The 25,791-nt window shown below is 37.1% G+C and overlaps 1 protein-coding gene across 1 annotated transcript in view; it reads left to right on the forward strand.

The window, feature by feature from the left end:
- Nucleotides 1–1,040: 1,040 nt before the first annotated feature.
- Nucleotides 1,041–25,791, forward strand: part of LOC106064856 (uncharacterized) — a 75,598-nt gene continuing 50,847 nt past the window's right edge. The window contains exons 1-2 of the mRNA XM_056041184.1: nt 1,041–1,276; nt 17,203–17,538. The gene's annotated coding sequence lies outside the window, so the exon portion shown is untranslated. The remainder of the gene's footprint in view (nt 1,277–17,202; nt 17,539–25,791) is intronic.

Genomic DNA, 25,791 nt, shown 5'->3' on the forward strand with positions numbered 1-25,791 from the left:
GCTCTTTGACTCCACAGGACTTGTTCTATGACTCCACAGGACTTGCTCTTTGACTCCACAGGACTTGCTCTTTGACTCCACAGGACTTGCTCTTTGACTCCACAGGACTTGCTCTTTGACTCCACAGGACTTGCTCTTTGACTCCACAGGACTTGCTCTTTGACTCCACAGGACTTGTTCTATGACTCCACAGGACTTGCTCTTTGACTCCACAGGACTTGCTCTTTGACTCCACAGGACTTGCTCTTTGACTCCACAGGACTTGTTCTATGACTCCACAGGACTTGCTCTTTGACTCCACAGGACGTGCTCTTTGACTCCACAGGACTTGTTCTATGACTCCACAGGACTTTCTCTTTGACTCCACAGGACTTGTTCTATGACTCCACAGGACTTGCTCTTTGACTCCACAGGACTTGCTCTTTGACTCCACAGGACTTGCTCTTTGACTCCACAGGACTTGTTCTATGACTCCACAGGACTTGCTCTTTGACTCCACAGGACTTGCTCTTTGACTCCCACAGGACTTGCTCTTTGACTCCACATGACTTGCTCTTTGACTTCACAGGACTTGCTCTTTGACTCCACAGGACTTGCTCTTTGACTCCACAGGACTTGCTCTTTGACGCAACAGGACTTGTTCTATGACTTCACAGGACTTGTTCTATGACTACAGCATTAGTTTTTGACTAAACATGACTCGTTGTGATGACTCTGCAGGACTCGTTGCTATGACTCTATAGGACACGATGTGATGACTCCACAGGACTCGTTGCGATGACTCCACAGGCCTCGTTGCGATGACTCCACATGACTCGTTGCGATGACTCCACAGGACTCGATCTGAGTTAAAAGAAGGAAGCAGACACAGATTTCCAATTGACGTTAAAATTACCCCCCCCCCCAGTCCAGGAAATCATTGTGAGAACCCTTGCCGCATCGATTAGAAAAAGTCTCCTACAGATCGAAGAGTGGATCATTCAAGCGTTGCCCGGTGTTCTAATGCCTCGTTTTCTCGCGACAAAAAGACATTTGAAGTCTACCGCTGGATTGGTTCAGTAAATAGAACAGCTCGAAGCTATTGTATTAGGAACTAAACTGGTAAACGTTTTCTTGGGATCGACTCCATGAATGGCCTGTACTAGAAATATAAACTTATTACAGGCTTGACCTCTCTTCACTTAGACATTGAGTAATAGCCTAAGAAGTGCGTGAAAAGCACGTGTTCTGAATATTGAAAAGATTAGCACACGTCTGTCTTGGAGACTTAGGAAAGGTAATTATGACTTAATATTTGAACTAATAATTGCTTGTATGTTATAGTTCTCTAGATATTTATTTACTTTTTAATTTGCATTTATAGTATGATACTTCCTTAGCGTCTGCTTAGGCTGGTATGATAATTTATCAGACATGCTATATCCGTGTATTCAAGTATCGTACATCCATGTATTCTAGTATCTTATCATCTTATATCAAGTTACCGATTTGATATTTGTTATCAGCTCTTACATTCACTTTTCATTGAATCCTCGCAGATTATGTTTGAATCAGATAATATTTGAATCATATAATATTATGAATTCGACTATAGTTGAATCAGATAATATTTCGAATCCGGCTATAGTTGAATCATATAATATTTCGAATCCGACTATTGTTGAATCATATAATATTTTGAATTCGACTATAGTTGGATCATATAATATTTTGAATCCGACTATTGTTGAATCATATAATATTTTGAATCCGACTATAGTTGAATCAGATAATATTTTGAATCCGACTATTGTTGAATCAGATAATATTTTGAATCCGACTATTGTTGAATCAGATAATATTATATCTTGTATAAAAGTAGACGAAGAAATATACCGATAGGAACAAGGAACAATTTCATTAAACAAAAGGTCATAAAAGATCATAAAAGTCCTAGAAGAACATGCAAAATCATAAAAGTCACAGAAGAACATTAAAGATCATAACAAGTCCAAGAAGAACATAAAACATCATAAAAGGTCCTAGAAGAACATAAAACATCATAAAAAGTCCTAGAAGAACATAAAACATCATAAAAAGTCCTAGAAGAACATAAAACATCATAAAAAGTCCTAGAAGAACATAAAACATCATAAAAAGTCCAAGAAAAACATAAAACATCATAAAAAGTCCTAGAAGAACATAAAACATCATAACAAGTCACAGAAGAACATAAAAGATCCTAAAAAGTCCTAGAAGAACATAAAAGTTCGTATAGAATCGCTCAATGTAAAGCAGTCTTTCTAACGCAAACTTACGGCCACATAGATTGAACATCTGGACTTTCATATGCCATGTAGTCAGTTCCTTTCTCTTTCTCTCCATTTCCCTCCGTCCCATGTTCTTCTTTATGTATTTATCTGAACCAATTTTCCTTGGGGGAGAGTTGGCCTGTCAGAACAAATTGGAATAAAAGCAAGCCCTCATTTTGACCTACTTTGAAACTGGGCACCGTTTCCTTCTATTAGAATCAAACTATTTTTAGCAGCCGGTATTTCCCAATCTGTGGTACCCAAAGACCGAGGAAATCTAAACAAAAATAGTTGAATACATGGGGCGTGTGGTGGGGCGAGGAGGAAAGGAGGAAAAAAAAAGGGTGGGGGGAGTTGAGATGAAAATGTAATGGAAGAATAAGGGGGGGGGGGGCTGGGGAGACAGAGAGAGAGAACGCCTCCTCTATGCTTTGTGCAGGCCCCTGTTGTGTAGCAGCCATCTCTTGTGTCAGGCATTGAGGTAGATCAATTTAAACACACACACACACAACATTTTTTTTTATAGATGCAGGTCTATTTCCCTCCTTCTGGATCATTGTGTGTGTGTGTGTGTGGTTTGTGCTCGTGTGGGTTGTGGCGCAACAAGGAGCCGTTAGTTTCAGTTTCTGGTCACGTGATCACAGTGGACCTCAGCCTTCACATCAAGACCTCGGCATTTTTTTTCTTCTTTTTTTTTTTCCCCTAATGGAATGTAAGTTATGATCTAGATCTATCGATTGTGAAGAGCTGCTGGAGATAGGGGCTGGGGTGGAGCGACCTTACAAGAACTTTAACTTTCTAGATTAATGAATACTTTGGATTGGCCTGTTACATGTGCATCAAGTGTTTCTGTTTATATGCAGACGTAGTTCTACTCTCACGTTCTCTATCCTGGCTTGGAGTTTGTGTGTGTTGTCTGTTTGATACTATTACACTTATTCTAAACGCGTGTCCAAACACATCCAAGGGACACAACAATTAAATATACTTCAATAAACTAGTGAATACTTCCACTGATGTTTACTTACAGATGAGGAATCGATAATCTATCTATAATCTATCCGTCGTTTAATTAGCAGTCTATTCACTATCCATCCTTCTACAAGGCCCTAATCAAGCCTATCACTGGTATAGTGTATTAGAAACATTTAAACAATTAAATAGTGTGATCAGTAAAGCGAATGCGTGAATGTAATAATGTTATGTTTGTCTCTTTGTAAATTATGGTTCAGTCTTTTCTGTATTATAACTGCTTTACTATTTATTCTTCTGTCCAGAAGTGTTTTTAAGTTTAGTAATACTACTAATGGTGTTACTCTATTCAAATTTGAATATTAATCGTTTAAATAGCATAAAAATATTGCTATTACAAATACAACACATTTTATTTAAAATACAACTGCTAAATGGTCGTGATTATACGTGTTCTTTGTTTTATTAAAGTTTATAATCAGCAACTAATGATTAGCAGTCATTTTATTACAACCGAAAATAATCATAAAAATACCCCGAACAAGAGACCAATCTAACTACGTAATATTTTATTTAAAAGTACATGGTCTTTGGTTACGTAAATAATACACGTAATATCTCAACCTGCCTCCATCTCTTCACAGCGCCATCCGACTCTACACAATGTTACATGCTACAATAATACATTTTCAGAGCCCAAACATGTTATCCTATATATCCGTAAACATGTGTTATAAATTTACATGAAAAGTTTAGACATCAATTTCCTAGAAATAAAAAAAAAAAAAATTTAATGCAACTTACTTTTTTTTTCGTTGCCGCTGACTTGGTGGTTTATTGATTTAGTGTGTCTGTGTTTGAGCTGTTGAAAGTATGTTTGTGTCTGTGTTTGAGCTGTTGAAAGTATGTTTGTGTCTGTGTTTGAGTTGTTGAAAGTATGTTTGTGTCTGTGTTTGAGCTGTTGAAAGTATGTTTGTGTCTGTGTTTGAGCTGTTGAAAGTATGTTTGTGTCTGTGTTTGAGCTGTTGAAAGTATGTTTGTGTTTGTGGTCGTGTAGTTGAAAGCCTCATCGCAAGTTACAAAGAGTTAAATCTCTATCTCTTATCAAAGGTCCTAATGTCATGGCAACTTGTGTCTAATGGTTCAGAACATGCTCCCAGCATAGGCGCTTCTCGCTACACAATATTTCAAACAAATTCAAAACCCAGAAACCCTAGACTTGAACACTTTCTTCACATAGTTCATTAATCACTGATTGAAACAATGTCTTCTGCTGCCCACGTTCCATTTTAAAACCTTTGCACTTCGCCCAAAAGTCTTTTATATAGTGACGCTATTTGATCTCTCCAACATAGTGGTGAAACCAGACGCGCATACGTCAATTAGCTAAAGTATCTGACGCTTGTAAAAAGAAACTAAAGATGCACTCTTTCTTTCTTTAAAATTAGTTATAGACCTAATAAAATAAACTGCAAGCGAAGATTAACCGGAATATAGGCTTACACTAGTTGTGGTAGCTCAATCGGCGCCTTCGACATAGTCACGGAGGTCACGGCTCAAACCTCCAAGCTCCTACCTCCCCCTTTCTTCTGAACTCAGTCTTGCCCTCCCCTGCTCCGTAGGCAATGACTACAACGCTAAATGTCAGCTGATCAAACTCAGCCAGAGGCGACGGATTAGTCAATAGTCACTAGATATCAGCTCATTTATTTTCATACTAGTGTTATTGGTGTAGTTTTTAAATGACAGGAAAAAAATTGCTTTCATATTTAATATTTTTTTCAACAAGAAGTCTGATGTCATTAAATAACAAAAAGTCTTACTTGACTTTACGAAAAAAAAAAAAAAAAGACCTCTTGAAAATTACGAAGAAACAATAAAAATCATGACTCCTGTCGGGGTGGGGTTGGGTTCCGCTTTTTAGGGTGGTGTAGACTAAATTGACGTCAAATATCAGACGAACCCCCCCCCCCTTTTCCCAACGCACTCCCGAAGTCCCGAGTCCTACTAGTTCAGTTCTCTACAGGCCCTGTTGAGTTTTTTTCTCTCTCTTGTTTGCTATTTGAGTACACAAAGATATGGTCACAGAAAAAAAAATTCTAATTTATAGCTTCCACAAAATAAAAAAAAGGCAATTTAATCCAGACTTTTTTTCCCATCTCATCCAGTGACGATGTATTGATTTTAAAATCCTGTATCCTGAAGACCAAAATTCAATAATATATCAAGGGAAAAAAACGCATTGCCCACAGTTTTCTGACACACATTACGTAAAAAAGTTTTACCATTGTGTTGGGGCTCATGGAATATATGGTTACAGAGAGTGGCATACACTGGTATGCAGCCGAGTTCTAAATGGTCAGAGTTATCGAATTGTTTAATGGGGTAGGAGTGAACAAACTTTGGCTTAAAAAAAAAAAGCTTGTTATGTTCTGGAACATAAATATTATATGCCCCGAGGCCAATCAAAAAGTAAATTGTTGGTAATAAACGTTTTATATTATATTAAGACCTAAAATAAACACCCACGAAATGAAATGTTATGACTGAACATATGTATTTGTTCAAAGACAAGTCTGAAAATACTTTCTCGGATGAGTGCTTAATCAGAACTGTTGGTCATTGGTCAATCTTCTTATCGTATATGATACAGACGTTACTTCAAAAAAGATGTTTACGTACTGCGCGTCATGCATTTAGTCATGCATATTAACCAATGACTTAAATTCTGCCAAGTCACTGGTTTTCCTGGATAGCTCTGGCAACCCATTCCATGCTCTAATAGCACTAGGGAAGAAGGAGCATTTGTACAAATTTGTCCTAGCATATGGGATGAGGAACATGCCTTTATCTTTGTGTCTTTCTGAGTATTTTATTAAATTTTGTTTTTTATTTGAAGATTATGGTTCAGTGTTTTATGTATAATTGCTACTTTACTTTTGAGTCTTCTGTCCTGAAGGCTTTCTAAATTAAGTGATTTTACTAAAGGTGTTACTCTAGTCAAATGTGAATATTCGTTTGTTATGAATCGCACTGCTCTATTTTGTGTCTGTTCCAGTTTCTTAATGTTTTCTTGGGTTGAGGGGTCCCAAACAGAGGATGCATATTCTATTATTGGCCTAACCAGGGTTAAATAACATTTTAGTTTTATGTTCTTATTTGATTTTTAAAAATTTCTTTTAATAAATCCTAATGCTTTGTTTGATTTTTTCATGGTTTCATCAATATGTGGATTCCATGACAGTTCTTTCATTTATTATAACCCCTAGGTATTTTGCATTTTTAGTCTGTGTTACTGGTTTACCATGAATAAGATAAGTGGAATTAATTTGTTTTAGTTTTTTTTTGTTACTCTTAACAACTGACATTTTTCTGGGTGGAAAGACATGCTCCAATTTGATTCCCAATTCTGTAATTCATCTAATTCTCTTTGTAAAATTTCTGTATCTTGTGTTGTTTTTATTGTTCTATATATTATGCAATCGTCTGCAAATAATCTGACTTTTGTTCCAGAACTAATGCAATTTGGTAAATCGTTTATGTAAATTAAGAATAGTAGTGAATCTAAGACAGTTTCTTGAGGTACACCTGAGTTTACTGTTATCGGTGTTGATTTAGAGCAGTTTATTATTACAGTTTGTTCTCTCCCTATCAGAAAATCTTTAATCCACTGATGCAATGGACCACTAATGCCGAAATATTTTAATTTTATAAGCAAGCTATGGTGGTGAAATTTGTCAAAAGCCTTGGAAAAATCTAATAAGATAGCATCTATTTGCTCACTATTATCTAAACCTTTAAAAAATCATCAATTAGTCCTATTAGTTGTGTTTCACATGATCTATATTTCCTAAAGCATGTTAGTATGGAGTAAGGACATTATGTTTGTCTAAGTGGTTTATGATGTTGCTACATATTATCTGTGCTAGGATTTTATATGTGATGCTGGTAAGTAATACTGGTCTGTAGTTTCCTTGGGTCAGATTTTTCTCCTTTTTAAATAAGGGGGGGGGGTGACATATGCATCTTTCCAGTCCCTTGGTACTCTGTCCTGCTTAAGAGATGCCTGAAAAAGTATTTTGAACACTGGTGCTAGCTCATTGCTTAGTTCTTTTGAGTAATCTATCTGGAATACCATCAAGTCCAGATTCTTTATTCGGTTTGATGTTGGCTAATAGTTTTTGGATTCCCTTTCTTGTACTTCTATATCTCCTATGTTGTCTACTTGGTTCAAATTAAGTAATATGTCATTTTCTCCTGGGGCTGAGAATGCAGATGCAAAGTATATTTATTTAGTATGTTAGCTTTAGTTTCATTATCATTATGTGTTATGTTATCTTCTCCTTTTAATGGCGTTATGCCTGTTGTTTCCATTTTCTAAGACTTAATGTATGACCATAAGTTTTTGTTGTTATCTTTAGATATTACATTGTTTATGTATTCACTCTGCAGATGTCTGCTTACTTTTTGGGTTAGGTGTTTAATTTTTATATACTTTTTTTTTTATAAAATCTTTCTGCCTTAGTTTCTTTAAATTTTCTATATAGGTTTTCCTTCTGTTTACAAAGCTTCTTTAATCTATTATTAAACTGCATTTATTTATTATATCTAGAGTGTACACTGTTGGTATATGATTTTCTATAATGTTTTTAAGATAGTTTTTAATGAATGGATATCATTTATTAAGATCTCAAACGAAACGGTAAACCTCACATAGCAACAAACATCACAACATCACATAGCAACAAACATTTCAGAACATCATATGCATCACAGAACACCATAAAACATCACACACGAAACATGAAATAATACCATGAAACAACCAATACCATCAAATACCACCATAGAACATCATCTAAGACCACGAAACATCACGTGACATCACAGAACATCAAATATCTCACCACTTTGAATCGACTCCGAGATTAGGGAGGAATCATTTCCAGAAATTATATATGGTGTCGAAAAATGTAGGGCGCGTCCTTCACCTTCCTTAGGTCACCTGCCCCCCCCCCCTTCCCCAGTCTGTGACTTTTAAAAAAAATGTTCATTACATATACAAATATGTTATGTTTGTTTTTTAAATACAAAAACGTATAGAACACTGTACATAAGTGTTCCTGTTTCCAAAGTCTGCCTCTTCACACATGTTTCACGTTTGACTGTGTGCTATAGATAGGTCGTATTGTCTGTGAGATCTAAGGCCGTGTTCAACAAAACCTAATTGAATTGAATGCTAGAACCAAAGTCCATTCACCTTGATTTCCTTTCAATAATTATAGAACGGAAGTGACCTACGACCTGTTTCATTTCCTTAACTAGGAGAAGTTTGACCTTTGACACCATTGGAATAACAAATAATGTAAGAAGTCAATGGCGGCGTTAGGACCATATCGGACATTTTGTTAGTCTATTCGTATGTTAACGTTTATTTCTAGAGTATTTAATGGAATTCCACGACTTTGTCTTACAAATTTCGAATTTTGTTTTTCTTTGAAGACATGCACGTTGACCCGATTTCTTAAGTCTCTCTTTATTGCTATATTTAGACATTCCTTCACACATTCGACTCAGACCCACAAGGGATCTTCTATTCCTTGCCACACTGAAACCTTGTCACGTGACTTGTTCTTCAATGGACTCTGACGCCATGTTGATAGCATTGATTTCCAGCCAACTGAACTTTTTAAGCCCTCTGAGCGGAGCTCAGTTGTTGTCGTGTTTATTACACGAGAGCGAGGTTCCTGGAGCAAGACACAGCGTTTGATGTATGCTTCCTTTTAGACAACTGTCCAGACGATGTCGAGCAACACCGAAAGTGCTTTTTACAAAGCTTTTATCAACTCTGTCTGTCTGTCTGTCTGTCCGATACAATTTTTAAATACGCTATTTCTCCCACGCCCAAACTCGGATCAAGTTGAAACTTTACACTATCAGTAATTGTACCTAACAAAACATGAATCTATCAAAAAAAATTAGTTAATTAATTATTGGTAATTAATTATTTTGTTTGGTAAAAAAAAAGAGAAAAAAAAAAACATATGTGCATATATTCAACTTATTACATTTTGGACACGTTAATTCTTCCGCGCCCCATTCTCGGATGAAATTTTAATTTTAACACAATTATTCACAGTCGATGACAATACATGAATCAATAAAACAATAAACCAAATAGTTAATCAATTAGTGGTAATTAAGTAATTTTGTTTGATAAAGAAAAAGTGAGCTTATTCCTACAGTATTGAGAGAAATTTGGCAGTAATGTTGCGGTTCTTCCCCTTAGATAAGCTTCTTTTTTTGTTTTTAAGATATTTTTAAATATTTGCTTGTTGAAGACACTTTAGTCAAAGTTGTTAGAGCCTAACTAGTTTACAGGACTTATATCTATCTACATGATAAAAACAAGCTTATCTAAGGGGGATCTCTACAAAGGATCATTACCATATATCTCGATAGTGCAAGAAGAAGCTTCCTTTTTCAATTTAAAACTAAATGCATATGGTCACCTCATGTACATGTAGGTCATGTCTTGTGGCAATTAATTAATTAGTTAAATTAATTAGAATTGTGACAAAATGATGAAAACTAAAATATGTTACGAATCTCACTATCCAGGCTCTCTGCAAACTGCACCACACACCACCAACTTAAAGAACTTGACAACTCAGTGCTCCAAAGTAACGTAACGCTTTAATGGTTGAATAAATAACAGCCAATACTGTACAATTGGCAACTCTTACACTGTACAAATATCTCTCCGATAACACCTTTCCGCCGTATCAACTCTTGCACTGGCCTCTCCGTCTCATTCCGGCTTGCACTGGGTTCAACAGTTCAGGACTGACTTCACACACTAGGCTCGTTGTGTCGGACTCGATCACAGACCAAGATCAAGACGCCGTTCGCCTCAACTGTACTTGACAGTACTCCGCACTGAACCGTCGTAATGCTCCGTACAGAACCACACCGCTGAACTGTGCTGTAGTCAACCGGAGTGTAGTGAACCGGGCTCTGAACCCCTGCCGTGAACCGTCTTGACTGCGACACCTCCGCTCTTATATAGGGTCACTACTGGCCTTCTCGAACCGGACAGAACGCCGCTCGACGTTTCTAGGTGGTCAGATGACTACAACTCTCGTGACGCTCCTGAGCTCTGTTCACGACGTCGATCCTTCCCGGACCGCCGTCGATCCTTCCCGAACCGCCGTGTTGACACTCGTCTCGGCTGACAGTCGTAACTCGTCACGGTTGACCGCTCGTCTAGCGCTGGCCTGGGGCGATTTGCGTCGGCTGACTACACACACACCACTACTCCCGTTTGTGCCACCACCAGGTTTATAACATTATTATTTGAACATTATGTTGAAATAAATCAAAATTTAGTATTTATGAGTTACTTCAAAATTGGCTTTTATTTATTCAAAGTAGTTTTTAAAAAATGCGTTTTGATTAGAATACCAAACACTTAAGGCAAAACTTCTTGTGAAACGATTCAAAATGGTGAACTGACGGGTATTAACAACTGGTTCAAGGTTCTTGACGACTTAAAATTTGCTTTCAAATTCCACAATCAATGAAAATAAGTCTTGTACTTTTCAACCAATCTACTTAAAATCATTTCACCTTTCAGCATAGGAAAAGGACGAGCCTGTTTTTGCTTGCTTGAAGAAATGAGAAAGCTTTGTTTGAAAAGATGCACATACATGTGCACACATAGCATTGTAATAACGGCAATGACAAAAATAATGTCTGTCTTCCTCTCTTTATTAGAATTTTTTTTTTTGCCATTTTACGTCTCGAGAGACGATCTTTTCCCTTAGCAACTTCTTGTGTGACTAAAGAGGCCAATCCTTGATACAAGGCTGCGATCGCAGGTTGTGCATATATAATCACCAAGCGCCGTTGCATTTTCACCCTTCTTTCTGCTCCTGTTGTGTATGGCATCTGCAGTCCGAGATCCTTCCTTCATGCTCTCTCTCCATGTGGATCTATTCAGTGCTACTTTTTACCAGCTGCCAGTGTCGATTTTGAAGAGAGTTTTATGTCGCGTTTGCATACATCCGTATACCGTAAAAGTTGGCGACCAGCGGCTCTTCTGCCTTCTATTAGATCGCCATACAGAATGTCTTGTGGAAGTAGACCTACTGGCATTCTACGAACGTGGCCAAGCCAGCCAAGGCGTCAGCTGCTTTTAACACTGCGGACTTCCTGGCACCCTGCTCTTCGTGGCACTTCCTCATTGGTTATTTTATCTTGCCACCTTATTTTAAAGATACGCCTTAGGCATCGGAGGTGGAAGACATTCATTTTTTTTTCTGCTATGAGTAGGTTGACCATGTTTCACTCCCGTATAGCAAAGTGCTCATCACACAGGTCCGGTAGACTAAGGCTTTAGTACTGTTAGTCAGCAATATGTTGTTCCAGACTCTTTTCTGCAACCGTGACATGGTGGCCATAGCCTTGGCTATCCTGTTGTTAATGTCTTTATCCAGTAGAGTGTTGTTGGATATGATGGAGCCGAGATAGCAAAGGTGATCAACAATTTAGAAATGTTAGTAAAAAAAAAAAAGGGTAACAGTCAATATCCTTCAAGGGACATAACAGTTTCTTCCTTGAGATTCCATATTCTTCTCAATACTTTGCCTATGCTATGCAAGCATGCTACTGTGTTACCGAACGTCAGAATGTTTAATTTCCAAATCTTCAAGTACTTCTAGGAACTGCCACTGCATGTGGTTTAGACTCCTAGCTCTGATAAGTATTATCCCTGAGATTGTAATCTGAATCACATGCTTAATATTTAATGAAGCTTTGTATAAACTTTTTCCATGTAAAGTTTATGGTTGGGATATTGTTCTCTATTGTTCCAAACAAACCTTTGTTTTTCCCAAGCAAATCACGGGCGTCATCAGTTGTTACACTTGCCTAATTGTTCCATGCCAACTCAACACTTTCAACACAGTTCTTCATAGCGCTGAAAAAATACTGGCCTCAGTTTGCGTCTTTGACTGAATGTTTCGACATATTGCCAATTAGAATAACCAATGTTTCTTAAGCCTTTTCACCATAAGCATCAGAAGCTTCATTAGTTTATATATATAGATATTGAAGATTATTTATTTATATAAGCATTTTGTACATACATATAAATCTACATATGATGTAAGGGCTCACCTAAATTCTGCATGTGTCCGAGTGACGTACTTTGCTCACTCCTGCTTTAGAGGTAAAATTTTCCGACCTATAATATAAGGATTATATAAAACTTAATTAATATATAAAATTTAAATGATAGGCAATTGGTCTTAATTTTCATGAATACCGGTACAATAGTTTGAAAATCATTATGATTGTTACCAAGCTAGATTTACCATGAAAATATATGCATATTTTATATTATCACGATATATGTATACAATATTACTCTCTCTCTTTTTTTTTGTTCGGTTTAACGAACTTAGTTTTTTTGTTCTGTTTTGCTAGCTTGGGTTAAACAACAATAACAACATCTCCACCCAATCTCCACCACACGGTCTGACACTCAGTTTTTACGGGTAAATAAGTATTTACAAGAACATCAGCAGATGTCTAGATCTATGTGTACGTAACATCAGCACTGTAGATGTCTAGATCTTTGTGTACGTAACATCAGCACTGTAGATGTCTAGATCTATGTGTACGTAACATCAGCACTGTAGATGTCTAGATCTATGTGTACATAACATCAGCACTGTAGGTGTCTAGATCTATGTGTACATAACATCAGCACTGTAGATGTCTAGATCTATGTGTACGCAACATCAGCACTGTAGATGTCTAGATCTATGTCTCCTGCTTCTTAAGTTATTGACTGGTTCCTCTGAGGTCATGATGATGTAGATGTTTCTATCTTAAATGGCTGTCTGCGTAACCAATCTCCCTGCCAAGACGTCGGATGGTGTATCGATTGGCTTGGACGTTGCTGTCATTGCCATTGTATATTGACAAAATAATTAGATGTCAATGCCATAATATTGTCGTAGGGCGTGTCCTAAGAGGTAAATATTGGTTTAGAAAAACGACGTAGGAGAGGAGGGGGGGTGAAAGCGTTACCTCATGATCTTCCAATCAATTATGTTCATTAATTACAAGATAATGCTACTCGACATGGCGATGCTTAGTAGATACTGCGCTCTGGACTGTCATCATGATGTTTCTGAGTTCAAACTTTGCCAACTGTTTATTCCCCGCCGTCCTGTAGGAGTTTTGTGCTAGAACGATCAGATTGTCATTTCTGAAGAGAGTCTGAAGCGTATAAAACAACAAAAAAATATAGCAAAAGGATTCCATAGCTGATGCTCAGTATTGCAGAACATTCATTTCCTCCTTTAAATATTACAAGGCAAGCCTCCATAAAACATCACAAGGCAAGCCTCCATAAAACATCACAAGGCAAGCCTCCATAAAACATCACAAGGCAAGCCTCCATAAAATATCACAAGGCAAGCCTCCATAAAACATTACAAGGCAAGCCTCCATAAAACATTACAAGGCAAGCCTCCATAAAACATTACAAGGCAAGCCTCCATAAAACACCACAAGGCAAGCCTCCATAAAACATCACAAGGCAAGCCTCCATAAAACATCACAAGACAAGCCCTAACCTGAACCCCCCCCCCCCCCCCCCAAAGGAAAGACTGTACGGCACAGAAATACATGTCGCCGAGATAAGGATACAGTGGCCAAGCAGATGGGCAAGACGTAGGGACAGAACCGAGAAGCCTGCAGGCAGCTGGTTGTTAGACTACGCCACAGACAAGACAACATGCAGAAATGAGAAGAAGATGTGCAGTATCTTCTCTAAGAAATGTCCACTATCCAGTCTTTAGTTTTGTGTAGGTATCAAGACAGACGTTTGACTCTTTATGCACCTTTGTTTACACTTTAATTTTCTTATAGTGTTAAAATAAAGTGTTGGAAGAGTATCACAATATCATTTCCTTTGAATGTTGTCAAGTCGTCACTTTGAAAATAACTGGCTACTCTCAAGACTTGTGCAGGTTGGATATCTTGCTTTTGATATAATATTTTTTTGGTTCATCTTCTTTCTTGCCACTGTCCCACAGCCCAAGGGGCTTCCAAAACGGATTTTCTGTTAGGATTTACTCCCCTTCGCCTTAGACTTTAAAGGGACACACATACAAGGCAGTGCAGCTATTAACCTATAATTATGGGGTTTTTTTTTTGTGGGCAGCAGGGCGTGCCCGCACACCGACGGGACATGACTTCCTCACATACTATGGCCAAATCTCCTCCTATACCCTTGCAGATTAGCCTGAGGTGTTACTGTCTCAGTTTCCGTCTGTCACCACGAGGAAGTACTACATAGGACTTGCTGTGGAGAGGCTATGTACTGGCAAAAGAGACTTACACATTGCTGCCTTTTCACAGATGCTAGCCAGCGGTGACAACAAGGTAATGCTGCTACACTAGACGCTTCACACAAAACCTTTGGACAGACAAAAAATCGTCACTAACAGTTGAGAAAAAGAGGCTAGATCCACATGGAGAGAAAGCATAAAGGAAGTGTCCTGGATTGCTGATGCCATACACACCAGAAGTAGAAAGAAGGGTGAAAGTGCAACAGCGCCTGGTGATCACATATGCCCAACCTGTGACCACAGCTGTGTATCAAGGATTGGCCTCTTTAGCCACATAAGAAGTTGCCAAGGGAAAAATTGTCTCATGAGACGTAAAATGCCACACAAAGAGAGAGAGAGAGAGAGAGAGAGAGAGAGAGAGAGAGTTTCTTTCTTCGCTAATGTATGTCCTCTTTGTTGCTTGAAACACCAACACGTAGAGCACTGCTCCAAAGCAACATAAGGTTTTAGCATTTCCCAGACATGGCTGTTCATTTCATAGGTTGTCTTCAATTTGTGTTTTTCTGATTCACTGATATTATGGTTTGCGTTATATCGCCATGGTTACCAAGTTGTCTTACCTATATAACAACCATGTTATAGTTTCGAACTTTAAAATGCTTCAGAATTAAAACTTCGTTTCCACTAAATAACAAAATGGGATTAACATTATTAGTCACGGTATAATTAAGGGACATTTCATCAAAGACTCCAAACCCGTGTCGGAGAATTGAATTGATTATTGTAATCTCTCACACCTAATTAGCATTACGTTCTCACGTGACTGTGCATATTAATTTTCATCGCAATACAATGTTACATGAGCATACTAAAGTTTGACCTTCTTATGATCTTCATGAGTTCTCTCTAGTCTGTCTACACAAGTCTACTCTCTCTAGTCTGTCTACGCAAGTCTACAAGACTTCTCTTTAGTTTCTCTTCATAAGTCTTCACTATTTTAATCTACATGTCTACCTAACTCAACATTTCTTATGATTCGTTTTGATTTCTTTGTCACTTGTGTAGATTTAATACACACAGTCAACAGCTCAATCAAAGCATTTTATTATATTAGAATTATATACAGCCTATCGGTTTCATTGGATTAGCGGTTTATGCAGCTATTACAAATGAATTACTTAAATAGACCGCCAGCAGACAACGGCTTTGTCTGCATGAAATACGGGAAAATATGCAGGTCGCAACTGGATTTGAGTAGTCTTGTGAATGACTGCACTCATCCTTAATCTTCGGAATCGACGACATTGCCATTACAAATGAGAGACTTATCTATTTATGGACCAAATTCTAAAAGAGGATAATATCTAGATCAGTGAATGAAGAGGCTAAACATCTTGTCAGATCACACTGGCTAAACATCGTGTCAGATCACACGGACTAAACATCATGTCAGATCACACGGGCTAAACATCATGTCAGATCACACTGGCTAAACATCATGTCAGATCACACGGGCTAAACATCATGTCAGTTCACACGGGCTAAACATCTTGTCAGATCACACTGGCTAAACATCTTGTCAGATGACACTGGCTAAACCTCATGTCAGTGTCAGATCACACTGGCTAAATATCACGTCAGATCACACTGGCTAAACATCACGTCAGATCACACTGGCCAAACATCATGTCAGATCACACTGGCTAAACATCACACTGAAGCTAAGTTTGAATATGTTGGCCGTGTGTCTCTGTGTGTGCGACTTTTCAATATTGTTCGTTGAGTGTAGCTCTTCCGGTCTTGCATATGCGTGTAATCGGGCTAGCCAGGTTATTTGAACAACAATGGATGCCAGGATAGAGTTAGGATGATCAGAAACAGAGAAAGAATTAATGCTTAAAACGAATTTCACTACTCTTTAGTATTTTTTGTTCTTATTGAATTAGACTGTTCTAATACCACTTAAACTTTATAAGCAGTCTAGGTTGTTATTTGGAGAGGGAGAGAGAGAGGGGGCGGGGAGTTTGTGATAGAGAGCGGGAGAGAAAGGGAGAGAATAGGAAGAAGGAGAGTTGGTCAGAGATAGAGAGAGTGAGGAGATATGAATAACTAGAGAGAGAAAGAGAGAGTGAGAGTGAGTATATGGACTTTGGGAGTGCGGCTGTGAGTAGGGGACGATACAAGAAAGAGAGAAGGCAGGAAAGAAACAAAAAGATTTATTGCGAGTATTTAAATGACATTATTTTCTTCGTCTGAAACTCTTATCTGTAATATATTTCTTTATAAAAACGCGTAGGATTTTGTCATATTAACTTCATCTTTATTTTCATTGTGATTTCTCTAAGTAACATTTCTATTTCTGCTTCTCGACTGCGAGACAACTATTGGTACAACTATTTCCGAGAGTCTGTGAGACAACTATTGGTACAACTATTTCCGAGCGTCTATTTAACCAAACATACAGTGTAATAAAGACGTTTCTTCTATTGCCCTAACTTACATACACTATCTACACTATACACCATACTTCATTAATATGCAAATTTATTTGTAAATTGTGTTTATGTCTTCAGGTGTCCCAGAAGTAATTTCAGCCTCACCCAGTCAGACGTGGACTTTGTTCTAACGGAATATTACAAACTTAACTGATGCATACTTGGCTTATAGAAACTTGTTTCAGCAGACGGCTGTGACATCGAGGCTCGTTTAGTTGTTTATTTGGAAAGGACGTGACACGCTTGGCCGAAAGAAAGAAAAAAAAAAGAAAAAGGCGAAACTTTTTTTTAATGCTGTAACGTCTGCTGACTTGGGGGGTGAAGGTTGCTAACTTCACACAGTTCATAGATTTTGTGACATTTAGGACAGGAACCCAGTGACCGGAATTTCGTGTGGATAACTTTCTAAAATAGGTGAGTCTGAGAATGAACATGTTTCTAGAATCTAGCTCAATGTGTATAATTCACTTGCTAGAAGATTGAAATTGATTTAACAAGATCGATGTTGTTTGTCAATCTTACTAACACTTTCTTTAATTATCATTAATTTAAACCTTCACAACAATGTTTGTTGTGCGGAGTTTTGATAGTGTTTGTTGTTTTTTTTTGTTTGTATTACATATTATGGATGCCCCTTCAGAATTAAAAATGGTTACTCCCTAGCCCAAACCACCGGGCATGGTTCAAACCTGGGCTCACCGACATGCTATATTTAATTAGTTTAATTAATTTATTGTATTTATATATTTATTTTTATATTTTATATTAAATGCTCTATTTAGCTGTACAAAATATTTTGTAATTTTTTTTTATATAGTAGATAACAAGTATCTTTTAAGATAGCGTCCTTGACATTTTTTTTGTTTATTTATTTTAATATTTTCCCCAATATTCTCCTTGCAAGTTTGTTAGGTTGTCCTTAAGACTCACTATATCGCCCCTACATTTTGTGGCATTTTGCGTCTCGAGAGACGATCTTTTCCCTTTGCAACTTCATGTGTGACTAAGGAGGCTAATCCTTGATACACAGCTGCGGTCGCAGGTTGGGCATATGTAATCACCAGGCGCCCTTGCATTTTCACCCTTCTTTCTGCTTCTGTTGTGTATGGCATCTACAATCCGAGACCCTTCCTTTATGCCCCTACCTTATGACATATCTCATCTACTCTATTTTAAGGAATGTAAACAGGATCTTAAGAATCAAAAAGTAAATAAGGAGCAGATTGCTGTTAATAAACTTGGTTTCAAAATCCACTAACAAAAAGTGCATTTCCGAATAAGCTAGGAGTCCCCGATCCCCCCACCTCAAAATTTCTTCTTCCTAATGTAATGATAACATTTCAGTCCAGTTGATGTATTTCCACGTTAGAAGTGCCACTGCACTGTGTGCTTCCATTCTTTATGGTCTTGTTTATACCTCTAGGCATCTTCCTTTAGCTTCGTTATGGACATTGCTTTGTATTAAAACCATTCGTCTTCTTATGGGTGTCTGACTGTGTGGTTATACGCGAGGGTAGATGTGTGTGGTTATACGCGAGAGTAGATATTGATAGCACGAAAATTATGGACAATAAGGTGAAAAATCCATATTAAATAGCCCAAGAATGACTTAACATAGACTTTCTATTCAAATACATTGAGACAGGCTGCATACGTATGACTGGCACAAACTACATTTGTGCATTTATTGATGCATATGTATATTTATTGATGCATATGTATATTTATTGATGCATATGTATATTTATTGATGCATACGTATATTTATCGATGCATATGTGTATTTATTGATGCATTTGTATATTTATTGAGACAGGCTTATATAGGTCTATGTGTGTCAATAGCAATTAGGGCAATAGAGCGTTTCTCTACTTTTCTAATCTTCTTATATAAAGAGTGTGGACTGTTCCTCGACTGGGCAGGGCTGGTCTGCCTGGAAAGAGATTTGATCGCAACAGGCAACATTTCATTTAGTAAATTGATTTCTTAGATTGGATCACTGCTAGATGACTGAAGCTCGACTGGCCAGCGGAGAGGGGGGGGGGAGAAATAGTGTCAAGAGTTCACATGTACTTCTGAACTAGACATTTGTTTTTTGTTAGTAAAATATAATTTTGAAAAAACGTTTAATCTTAAGAACTAGCAAGATAAGCGTGTCGTACTGTCAAAACATAAGAAACATTTAGATAGTAAAACTTAGAGACATTTAGATAGTAAAACCTAGAGACATTTAGATAGTAAAACCTAGAGACATTTAGATAGTAAAACCTAGTTAGAAACCTAGATAGAGACATTGAGATAGTAAAACCTAGATAGAGACATTGAGATAGTAAAACCTAGATAAAAACATTTAGAGATAATAACATTTAGATTAAAACATTTAGATATGGACATTTCAGATAAAAAAAAAAATAATGAACATACATGAGTCAAGAGGAATTGAGAAATGCTATCATTTAAAAATACTTGATGTAAACTGAATGTAATATGCTCCAATAAACAATAAGCAATGGCTTGTAGTTGGTGTGTGTACATAGACGTGGTACCATGAACTAAGATGCTATTTTTAAACAGCACGTGCAGTGCTTTCACAGGAAGTGATGTCTGATCAATTAGGAGACGCCTGTAGCAACTGTAAGTAGATTCGAAAGGAGAGTCGAAAGATAATCATTTACCATCTTGGATGCGCCTTGCCTGAGCGGTAAAGCGCTTGGCTTCCGAACCTGGGAGTCCCGGGTTCGATTCCTTGTGAAGATTTGTATTTTCAATTTCAGGATCTTTTGGGCGTCTTTGAGTCCACCTAGCTCTACTGCATACCTGACATAAATTAGGGAAAAATAAAGGAGTTGGTCGTTAATAGTCTTTATGCTGGTCTAATGACATAATGACACCCTAGTTAACCGTGGGCCACAGAAGAAACAAATGACCTTCACATCATCCGCCCTATAAGCCTATAAGCATAGTCTGAAAAGTGAACTTTGCTTTTTTTTTAAAAAAAGCTCATATCAACTCTGTCTGTCTGTCTGGTAAAAAGTGTGTACATGACATTTCTCCCACACCCAGTCTCGGATCAAGTTGAAACTTTGCACAATTATTCATTGGCATAGGCAAATCAAGAATCAATATAAAAAAAAGGGTAACCAATGGGATAATTAATTATTGGTTTATAATTATTTTGTTTGATACCAACAAAGGAAACTAACCCTTTAGTATTCACAGATAGGGCTAAATTTGTTGGGTTTAGTTCCCTTAAATAATTGTTAACGCTGTTTCTCTCTCAAGCCTTTTCGAATCCAATGGATACTTTAAGCAATTATTTATTGTACCTTACATTCATACATCAATAGATAAAAAATTATTCAGTTAGTCAATTAATTATTGGTAATTAATTATTTTGTTTGACATCGAATAATGGAAATAGCTTGTACATTATTGATATTGTTTTTAAGAGAGTTTTTCCCCCTTTAGATACGTTTTTTAAAAAGATTTTTGTATACTTTGCTAGTTACAAGCAGCTTATACCACATTATAGTCAAGTAAACTTTCTTTCCCTTTTTCGATATACCAAACACAATAATTAATTAACTAATTGGCTTTTTTTAAATATTGATTCTTGCATTGTCAGGTAAAAGAAATAATTGTGCCAAATTTCAGCTGGATCCGAGATTGGGTGTGGGAGAAATCACGTGTAGAGGCTTTTGGCCAGAGTGAGTTGTAAAAAAATATTTCAGTCTATTATACATTAAAATGTATGTCACAGTTCTGGTATATCTGTAGGATGGGATGACGGTGACCAAATAATCTTTGTATCCCCGGGCCCCATCAATCACCTGTAATGCTAGGCTTATCTCTACATGACATTGAATTCTCCATAGTTTAAACATTCCCTGCATCCCAGACATTCATTCTCTTATAAAAGATTTATTTGGCAAATTCTCCCCTCCACCATCATTATATGTGCAATACAAAGTGGCTGTTTAGGGCCTTTTCAAGCAGTGTACCATATCATTACCCTGGCAGAATGTGGGTTAAAGTAGAGACTAAATGAGGTCAAAGTTGTGTTTAGTATGTTGATCTTTAATGTAGGTCGAATCTGTCCTAGTTTGTTTGGATATAAAGCCAATCAAATTTCATCAATAACCATGATTGTAGATCTACCATTGTTATAGCTATGTTGCTCAATGGTACACTTTAAATGGTTCTACGATAAATGTATCGACATAGAGCTTTTTTCTTTCTTTCAAAGAAATGCATATTTTGTCAAGGATTGATTATGATAGGCTTACGAACATTTAAGAATGGACCTCATTCACCAATCGTAAACAAACAACATTTAGCCACGTGATTCTCTTATCTCTTCTATACAAATTAGGATCTAATTTTAATACACAGTGTCTATCACGTGACAGTTTTTTTAGTTGTTTCATCAATATTATCATGTGACTAAATGTTGTTTGTTTACGATTGGTAAATGAGGTCCATTTGTAAATTCGTGTGTCTGTGTAATGAAAGAAGTGAAATAAAGAAATTGTGTATGTGTGACATCTTTTTATTGGTCTTCCCAATCTTCATTTAAAACTCTCTTTCTCTCTCTCTCTCTCTTTTTCTTTCTCTCTCTCTCTCTCTCCTTACCTCACCTTTCTCCTTCTTTCGCGAATATCGATTTACTTTAGTAACTTTTACAAATCAATAAATGTCCTTTCATACCAGCATTAGCCATGATGTTATGTCGTTAAATAATTGATTCCTCAATTCAAATAGTTGAACATGTAGTGATCAACCCTAGATTGTTGTGTTTATAGTGATCAACCCTAGATTGTTGTGTTTGTAGTGATCAACCCTAGATTGTTGTGTTTGTAGTGATCAACCCTAGATTGTTGTGTTTGTAGTGATCAACCCTAGATTGTTGTGTTTGTAGTGATCAACCCTAGATTGTTGTGTTTGGAGAAGTGGATCAAAACTATTGGTATGTTTGAAGAAGTTATTTAAAGTGTAGCTACAAAACTTTGTGTAGGGATGTTCTAATACAATTTGTTTACTGTAAGTAGAACTATTTCAAATATTTTCTAGTAAAACACCCAGTTACTTTTTATAATGTACAATTTTATCTAGGTGAATAAGGGCGTGTTACCAATGCTTGTTTTTTTTTGAGCCAATGGTTTACTAGGATACTATATAGTCTAGGCAATGATTGAATACATTTACTTTTGTAGTTGAAGTGTCCAGTATTGGAGTGAACTTGACATTCGGTCCGGATATTACATCGCTAGGTTCGGGATCGAATCCGTGACTTGTTAGAGGACCAGCTTTAACCACTGGACCACCACGTCCCTTGATACAGTGTGAGCCTTGCCTTTTTTAAAAACACTTGTCTTTATCCGAGTGATATCAAAGTGGCAAAGACTAGACTATGCCATCCCTTGCTGTATATTGAGCCTTGGCTATTCTTTCTCTAATGATATGATCCCTATCTGGGTGCTATATTTGTGACATTGACTAGACCACAATATTCTTCTGCCCTCGTTGTTTTTTTTTTCGTTTTACCTTGATTTTAATATTAACTCTTCATGTTGTGTTTGTCCTTGGAGTAGAGAACATTTTGGTGTGCGGCGTCCAATGAAAGTCGTAAAGAAAACGATTCTAATGTCGTGATGCGACTCTACAGACAGTTTGTCTCAGAACTTGACCAAGGTAGAGAAGACAGGCGTGTTGAAATCTTCCTGGACGTGAAATGTTTACACTATAGCAGCAGGAATAAACATTGTCCAAACTGTACATAACATGCCAACATAGCAAGATTGTTGAGATTACATACAAGTGTCGATTTACATATTTGTGTCTTCAAAATTACTGTCTGTGAGAACATATCTTTAGTCATTTTTTTCTCTTCTTCTCTCTTCTCCTCTTTCCTTCTCTTCTTCTCTTTCCTTCTCTTCTTCTCTTTCTTTCTCTTCTTATCTCTTCTTCTCTTTTCTTCTATTCTTCTCTCTTCTTCTCTTTCCTTCTCTCCTTCTCTCTTCGTCTCTTTCCATCTCTCTTCTCTTTCTCTTTACTTTTCTCTTCTCTTTCATTATCTCTTCTCTTTCCTTTTCTCTTCTTCTCTTTCCTTCTCTCTTCTTCTCTTTACTTCTCTCTTCTTCTCTTTCCTTCTCTCTTCTTCTCTATACTTCTCTCTTCTTCTCTTTCCATCTCTCTTCTTTCTTTACTTTTCTTCTCTTTCCTTCTCTCTTCTTCTCTTTACTTCTCTCTTCTTCACTTTCATTCTCTCTTCTTCTCTCTTCTTCTCTTTACTTCTCTCTTCTTCTCTTTACTTCTCTCTTCTTCTCTTTACTTCTCTCTTCTTCTCTTTACTTCTCTCTTCTTCTCTTTACTTTTCTTCACTTTCCTTCTCTCTTCTTCTCTTTACTTTTCTTCACTTTCCTTCTCTCTTCTTCTCTTTCATTCTCTCTTCTTCTCTTTCCTTCTCTCTTCTTTCTTTACTTTTCTTCTCTTTCCTTCTCTCTTCTTCTCTTTCCTTCTCTCTTCTTTCTTTACTTTTCTTCTCTTTCCTTCTCTCTTCTTCTCTTTCCTTCTCTCTTCTTTCTTTACTTTTCTTCTTTCCTTCTCTCTTCTTCTCTTTCCTTCTCTCTTCTTCTCTTCCATTCTCTCTTCTTCTCTTTCCTTCTCTCTTCTTTCTTTACTTTTCTTCTCTTTCCTTCTCTCTTCTTCTCTTTTCTTCTCTTTACTTCTCTCTTCTTCTCTTTACTTCTCTCTTCTTCTCTTTCATTCTCTCTTCTTCTCTTTCCTTCTCTCTTCTTTCTTTACTTTTCTTCTCTTTCCTTCTCTCTTCTTCTCTTTCCTTCTCTCTTCTTCTCTTTACTTCTTTCTCCTTCTCTTTCCTTCTCTCTTCTTCTCTTTACTTCTTTCTCCTTCTCTTTCCTTCTCTTCTCTTAAGACGTTGTGTGTTTCTCTCTGGATGATGATTGTGTATGTGTGTTGTGGAGACATGCATATGCTCGTGGTGTTTCTGCGTGTGTGTGTATGTGTGAGGCATATTTATGCTCCTATAATCAAGCTGTAAATCAAAAATCAATATTATCTGGCGGTCAGGTTGGTTACGTGAGCCGTTAGATTGTTCCATCTGTTTCCCGGAACTCGGACCTGTGTGTATGTTTGATTGGACTCTGATCGCTCATAATCAACTCATCAGACGTGAACTGGACATAGTTAATCAGTTTTCTTTTTCTTTTTTTTTTTTCGGAGGGAAAAGAAATCTCAAGGTGTAGATCCTTTAAAAACAAGCAAACCGGAAATGGGCTGGTTATCTTATCAAATGCTAAGATTAAAAACAGGCATCGATCAAATTTGTGTCATCCGGTGCGGTTAAGTCTAGTATTACCTGTCCTCAAATTTATGGACGTGTTCAATGTGACAGGTAGATCTCAATCTAAATCGTACAAAAAAAAAGAATAATCAAACAAATAATAAAATCAAAGCTCGGGAAATTACATTGTAATCAGTCCTCCGAGTATTTTCTTGTTCACAGTTTAGACTTAAATGATATTTGTTTAAGCGGCTATGTCGAGTAACAGCAAAATATTGCAGCAAAACATTGTCCTGTCTCAAGTGTCTTTATAATGTAGAATTACTTTTTTTTTACAAAGCTTATAACGATTCATTTTGCCTGTCTGTCTGTCTGTCTGTCTCTCCGACACCCAATCTCGGATCAAGCTGAAATTTTGCACAATTATTTCTTTTACCTTTGGGCGCCTTTGAGTCCACCTAAGTTGCGGAATAGTTATGGTGGTTGTGCTGGCCATATTACACCTTCGTTAACCGTGGGCCGCAGAGACAGATGACCTTTACATCATCACAAAGTCTGAAACTTTACTTTACTTTTATTTCTTTTACCTGACAACACAAGAATCAAGTTAAAAAAAATTAACCAATTCATTAATTAATATTGTTAAATTATTATTTTGTTTGGTATCTCGAACAAGGGAAAGAAATATTACATCACTGAAGTGGCGATATAAGCTGAATTAATCCCCTTTATAGGTCGCAGCTCTAAATGGAAACAAACAATATATCACTATACCAGTGGTGCCCAACTATTTTCGGCCGACGGGCCAGTTTAATTTCCGACACTCCTGTCGCGGGCCACATCATCGAACAGATACTAAAAAAAAATATAAAAAAAATAGAGAATAAACCATTTTAAATGGTTTTATTAGAAACCCGTAGCACTATTTGGGCTTTGTACACACGTATGGCAATTATGTAAGATCAGTTTCATCTGTTTTATTAGTGAAACGTTTGTCTACTCTGCATCGCTCTAAATTTCTCAAGCAAGGATGTCTGGCTTTGTAAGGAAATCAGCTCCATTTGCAGATCTGTCGGAACAATCTTCAGTGGGAATAGGAATTGCGGAATTATCCAAGAATCTCAAATAACTGTCAACACTTGTCATCGAAAAAACAAACGTCGTGTTCATTTCAATAAATAATAATATAAAACTTAGAATATACTACATTAGAATCAAATCTATCCAAGACAAAGTTAGAGTCCTAACGTAATTACAAATATATTTTTCAACCTTTTTTTAAAAATTTCTTCACTTTGTGCCAATGTTTAGGCGGGCCGGATAAAGCCACGTCGCGGGCCGGGTGTAGCCCGCGGGCCGTAGTT

Source organism: Biomphalaria glabrata, chromosome 9, assembly GCF_947242115.1.
Source record: "Biomphalaria glabrata chromosome 9, xgBioGlab47.1, whole genome shotgun sequence".
In the NCBI taxonomy this organism is placed as follows: Eukaryota; Metazoa; Mollusca; class Gastropoda; family Planorbidae; genus Biomphalaria; species Biomphalaria glabrata.